Source organism: Schistocerca nitens, chromosome 8 (genome assembly GCF_023898315.1).
Source record: "Schistocerca nitens isolate TAMUIC-IGC-003100 chromosome 8, iqSchNite1.1, whole genome shotgun sequence".
In the NCBI taxonomy this organism is placed as follows: Eukaryota; Metazoa; Arthropoda; class Insecta; order Orthoptera; family Acrididae; genus Schistocerca; species Schistocerca nitens.
This window is the reverse complement of record NC_064621.1, coordinates 271,656,270-271,663,068: the sequence shown is the minus strand read 5'-3', so window position 1 is coordinate 271,663,068 and position 6,799 is coordinate 271,656,270.

The window sequence follows — 6,799 nt, the reverse complement described above, 5'->3', positions numbered from 1 at the left end:
AAATCTGAATCATCAACTTCCTCTTGCGTATGTGAAAATATGTTTTCTGACGCCCACCTACATATGGACAAACGAACACCACAATAAAATAAGGGAAAGAACTCGTACGGTAAGGTTAGGTGTTCGTTCTTTCCGGGCGATGTTCAAGAGTGGAATGAAAGGGAATTATTGTGAAGGTAATTCGATGAACCCTCTGGCAGGCACTTAAGTGTGATTTGTTGTGTCCACATGTAGAAGCAGATCAACAAAAATGGCGAGAATCTTACACACGTCTCTTTCTATAGAAAGAATCAAATTAAGAAATATACGAGAGTCATTCAATAATTAAAGAGATAAACTGGTCCGGATTAAAAGCGTTTATTTTTCCAAAACAATACTTTTTCTTCTTTTCAGCATAATCCCCTTGAACATTTATGCACTTGTTCCTACAGGCTATAAGACGTTTTATTCCAGCTGCTCTTCATCTAGATGTTTGAACCAATTTCCCACAAACTTTTTCACGTCCTCGTTGTCCTGGAACCTCTTCCAAATAATGCCTCCTTCAGTGCACCAAACAAATGGGAACAACTAGTTACTCAATCAAGACTGTAAGGGCGATTAGGCAGTACTTCCCAGCCCATTTTGTCGATGGTTTCACAGGTTAGTTCAGCAATAGGAGGACGTGCTTGTCTTGCTGGAGAATCACACCTCTCTTCTGAGATCCACGACGTCTTTCTCTCATGGCTGACTTCACCTTGTTTAAAAGCAAATCCGAGTAGTATTGGCTGTTCATTGTTCGCAGTTCTTCGAGATAATCACAAAAAACTGAACCTTCAGCATCCAAAAACACCGTCAACATAACTTTTCCTGCTGATGATTGGGTTTTGAATTTTTTCTTGACAGGTGAGTTGGTGTGCTTCCACTCCATGCTGCGTCTTTTTGAATCTGGCTCATAATAGTGAGCCCACGTTTCATCACCAGTTACATTTTGTTGAGGAAGTGCTCACCTTGTCTCCCATAACGTTCCTTTAACTCTGTTCACACTCTCTATCTTGTTTCCTAGTGTAGCCACGTCAACTCCTTTGGAACCCATCTCACACATGTTTTGCTGTACTTCGGTAGTTACAGATGATGTTACGAACTGTACCAATATTAACATGAACACTATCAACTATCAGTGCTAACCGTTATTCCCATCTGCACAATATAAACATTGCAGCAATACTTACGGTTACTCTTATATGCTCCAGACGGTGAAACGGGTTCCGATTTACGTGCCATATATCTCAAAAAGTGCTGCAGACTATTATTGCTCCTTTGACTTGTTTCTTTTTTATATTTTTCAGACAGAGCTATTTTGTCGGATGTTGACCTGTTTCTTTTTCGAGTGGTAATTTGTTCAGTCTATGAGTCATAGTACAAAGATATACAATTTCATCTGCCCACGAGTGACACGAGTGGTTCTGATTTACTACCTATGTTGTCGTTTATTCATATTTAATAAATGTATGTTCAGACTTATCTTCCAAAGCTTTAAAATCCAAAAATTTTATACTTCCGTTTTTCTCTGTTTCCATGGTGAATTTAAACATACGATGTTAGCTTTTGAAGAGGCAATCCATATAGTATTATTCTTAGCTGTTTTTCCATTAAATAAGACGAAATGTCGTCCACGTAACTATGACCATAGACATTTTTCTTGACTGTACGAGTGTACCTGTCAGAAAACATTTTTCCTAAAGTGGGAATAAAAATATTAGCTAACATTCTGGGAAGGCAAGAGTTCGTTGCCACCCCAGCTTCTTGAAGATAATTTTCTTTCTGGGGCCACATGAAATTGTGTGCAGTGATAATCTGTAACCGTTCTATTTCACTAACATCACTTGATTGATTTTTTATATTTCAGAATGTTATTTTTAATGCTTGCAATAGCGTCTGTTACAAGAACGTTTTCATACAGATTTAAGATATAGAATAATATGAATTTCCTGTTATGGGAATCCTTCCATTTTTAGCTTTTATTAAAGAGGTCATAAGAATATTCTCTTGTGTATCCATTCTCATATGTGTATTTTCCTTAATGAGTATATAAGGTATTTATTTAAATCATGTGCTGGGCTATTTATCATATTAACAATTGGACGAAGAGATGACCACATGTTTCAATTTAAAATTCAAGCAAATTCTAGGGGCTTACTATTTTTGATGTAAATAGTGCTACAAAGGTGTGCTGATGTGTAACGCCTCCAAGTTTTTTATAGGAGCACTCTGTAAGACGTCGTGGTCTCCTGACCTTCATTGCTTACATATTCCGCACATCAAGACGGTTCATTCGAACCCAAACTCGATAGGATAAAGTCAATGTTGTATAAATTCATTTAAACGATTTCGAAAAAACTAATAAATCGCAAGTGCGCACCGTGGTTGAAATACTCGAGGCTGGCGTACACACATACATTCCAGACATGATGGTCACAGGAGCTTTAAGTTCAAGAGAGGCAACCACACGCCAGGAGACCTGTCCCAACCCATCTACGTCGGTCGGTGACTGCCCGTGGAGCAGAGAGGGTTCGCCCGAGGGAAAGGAGGAACAACCCCGTGTTCAGCTTAAAAGCAAATTCCGCTACATTGTGTGGGAGTGGCCAGCCTACGCATTCTTTACACACAGCACACACTTTCAGATATATTCACAGGGAGGCAGCAAGCGCCAAACGCCGATACTACAGATTTCCGGATTGGTCACTTAAACGAAACATCATTCTCCCGTTTTAGAAGAGCAATGCTGATTGGCAGACGATATTTCTGACGCCTTGAGCTGAAGGAGTAACGGAAGGGACTGAAAGATATACCCCTTCCCATCCGGCATGGAGAGGCACTGTTCCGTTGTCGCTCTTGGAGTGAGGAACAAGTCTCTCCTCAGTACTTCACTGGGAGAGCACCTCTGTCGAGAGCGAATAGAAGTGCAATTCTCTATATTGAGTCCTTGCCATTAAGCGTTGTTCACTGTGTTGGCCGACATACTTATTGTGCGGTGTGAAAAAATGGTTCAAATGGCTCTGAGCACTATGGGACTCAACATCTGAGGTCATCAGTCCCCTAGAACTTAGAACTACTTAAACCTAACTAACCTAAGGACATCACATACATCCATGCCCAAAGCAGGATTCGACACTGCGACCGTAGCAGTCACGCGGTTCTGGACTGAAGTGCCTAGAACCGCACGGCCACTGTGCAGTGTGAACGGACAAAGTTATAGTTAAACGCCTGCGAGCGAATTTTTGAGTGGCATCGCGGTGGACTGGTTATCTGACTGGTGTACCACGCCAATAGCTAGACTAGGGGCGAATAGGAATCCTTGACTTCATCAAGGCGTAGGGACAGTTTGATTGGCGAAGGCCAATCCGGATAGAACGAGAGTGATCTTATTTGTCAGCAGCGAGCGGTGCAGACAGCAGTCATCGCTGCTTACAGTATTGTGTGCTACAGTTCTTGCGAGCCCCATAATTCCTCCACAACAGTACACTTCACTGCATTTCACACGCGACAGCCTCGACTGGCCCTAGCAACATTCTAACGGATAATTATTCAAGTTGAGTGTGTGCGGCTCTCAGCCGTTCTGCCAAGTCAATAACAAACTTTTACAGAAATTTCATTAGCAAATCCTATCCTTAAGAGGTAACTTCACATTCCAAAAAGAACCAGGATATAACTTGTTCAATTCATAACTAAAAGTGCCATTGTGATTTCTCAGAATTCTTGGAAAATAAATAATAATTTTCGTTAGTTTCACGTTTTTATTACACTAACTACCACCACTCCAGTACCCAAGTATCCGACTAGTTACGTAAGAAATTTTGTGAATTTTTGTGTCGTTTCCTTACAGCGGACGACTCCAGAAGATATTTATTGCTGAAAGTTTTTCATGCATTTCTCTTTGGAACGTTAGGCACGTTTGTCTGACTTCTGTAGTAGTGTGGGGGTGGAAATTGCATCTTCCAGGAGCCACAGGGTAAAGGGTACATCTCAGATTAATCCGTTGCGCAGAATAACAGAATTTCATATGTTTCACTTTGTTAACGGAGCCATATCCTCACCTCAGCTTGCGCTGCTTTATCACTGTTAAACTGAAGTCCTCTGAAAAGAGATTAAAATCAGATGAAGCGAAGTCGCGACTGTATGGAGGATGATAGGTGGCAGTGAACCCAAGGTACCCGGCTTCTGCAAATGTCGCAGCGCTCGTGTGTTTTTCTGGCATTGTCAAGTGAATCCGAAGCCCGAATACAGCGCACTTATTCCCATACACCTATACAGTTAGGTTACACACCGCTACGTTACTCGCAGCAAATCAGAGTCTTCTAGCGGCAGAGAGCTACAAATATGTAGACATGAAGAGTGGTAGTGTAGAGTATTAATAATTTAGTGCCCGCCCGGCTAGCAGCGCGGTTTAACTCGCTGCTCCCCGAGTGGGAAGGCGTGCCGGTCCCCGATACGAATCCGCCCGGCGGATTAGTGTCGAGGTCCAGTGTGGATGGTTTTTAAGGCAGTTTTCCATCTTCCTCGGCGAATTCGGGCTGGTTCCACTTATTCCGCCTCACTGTCTCCATGTACACGTACACCATAATTACTCTACCAGGCTAACATTTGGGGTTACACTGATCTGGTGTGAGTGAACTGCTGTAGCCTGTTGTGGCGTTGTGAACCACTGAGAGGTAGGGCGGGGACGAAGCCGCTCCGTCGTTTCTAAGTCCCAAGTGCAATACACACACACAAATACACAATTACTAACTTTTGTTTCATTTAGAAATCTTTAAGAGATTTCACATAAAAAATTCTGAGGTATCGCTTTTCAGCAATCTCTCTTAAAAGAATTGACTGTCACCCAAATAACAAATTTAATGCGCTGTTGACGAAGGTAATAAAGAGGTGTAACTTTATATTAACCGAGAATGAGATGAGATGGTACATTATAGTGTATCTGAAAACACCATCTTTGGATGCTAAACCCAAAATACGTCTGTTCGTCCAAGATACGTAGGAGCAAAGAGGTGTGTGACATTATGTGACATCGAAGAATTTTTTTGCAAGGTATGGTATAGTTTCCTGATATATCATAAGCTGTAACCCGTTTTGTGTTTAGTTCTTATGTGATAGTTAATATGTGGAACGCAAACTTGCTTCCATTTTCTAGATTCCTCGTAATGGTCTAATACCTAAATTGTGCTAGCGTACAAGCAAGAAAGGGAGAGTGACAGCTGCAGGCGTCTCAAAGTAGTCTAAACAATTAATCGCAGCTGTGGACACCGACTTACTGGAGATAATCGACCACTGTCATTGCCAACGCTAGAAACCAATTTAATTAAATAGCTTTATTTGGTATAAATCAGCACAAATGGAGACGAAGGTGAATGGAACGCGCAGAGTTTGAATTGGATAATTTGAAACGTAAAGTCATCCGCAAGCTTCAGACACTGATTACACGAATATAAGAGCTCGACGTGGCATGCCGTAGCGGGACGTTGTAACTGGTGTCGAAAGCAACGAGTTTGTCAAACACGACGCTCATCTCCTGATACTCCCCAGAGGCCGGAAGATAATCTTGAATTGTTTCATGCAATCTGCGACCTCATTGACTGCCAGACAACAGGTGTGTCAACAAGACTAAATCAGTCTGTCAGCAACAATAGAGCAAAAGATTCGCTGCGATGTTCGGAAGCGTACAACCCTTTCCTGTGTCCCTTGTTGCCGGTTGCGAACTCTTTCAAAAGCTCTAAGTGATTACGGATGAATGCTAAAAAGCGCAAAGTGTGCCGGCTTGGTATAATTCTACAGACAGAAGTACTGTCTTGCGGAGCACAGTGGCTTCTTGGAAAGGAAATTCTTTCGTTGTATTTTTTGACGTAGGGTCACATAGATAGTATCGTTATCGGTTTTGACTTTCAAGCAAATAATTACGAGATTATCTCTTTAAAAGGAAAGAAATAGCAGGGTTGTAACAAGCTTAGAGACTAAATTACAAAATCAAACAACTTCTGCAAGGAATTATGCTTTGTGGAATATCACACCAACGGAATGACATAAAGAAAAATGTAATGTTAATAATTGAAAAACACAGTATTAATGTTCCACAATAATACTTATTTTATATTTTATTCAGAAGTGGCTATCGGCATTCTAGGCCACCGTAAGACAACTAGGATTCATACTCTAGCTTATTACATTAAGAATACCGCTACTCCGCCATAACCAGTCCCCATCCCGGTTGTGAAACGGGAGGGGGGACGAGTAACACCTCTTAACGAAACCTAAGTGCACCTGGCGTGGAGGACAGCACCATGCAGAGGCCTCTTGCCAGCGCGGTGAAGACTGCAACGATCACTGAGGCAACGTAGAACCACGCATTCTCTACATAGTTTCGTGAGGGGAAGAATCAGCCATCTCCGTTGGAGTGAGATAACAGAAAATCTGGAGTATAAGCTTAGTGATGGCTGCCCCGTCACTGCCATTACCACGCGCAGCTCTCGTAGCGCGGTCATGGGGCGCGCAGTTCCGTCAAAGAAAAAGCAAATGTACCAAAACGTCGTGGAACAGGCGATAGAAAAGGCGTGGAAACACAATAAGGGACATTCTTCATACGATACCCTGGAACATAAATGGTGGACTAGGTTAACACGAAAGAACACATCCAAATATGGTCAAAGAATCAGTCCAACGTCAGTAACAGAGACCAAAAAGGAACTGAGAGGTACCAAGGAAGTAGGACATTTCACCATGAGGTACTGCGGAACTGAGAAAAAAAAAAAAAAAAACAAGCAACTGCTCA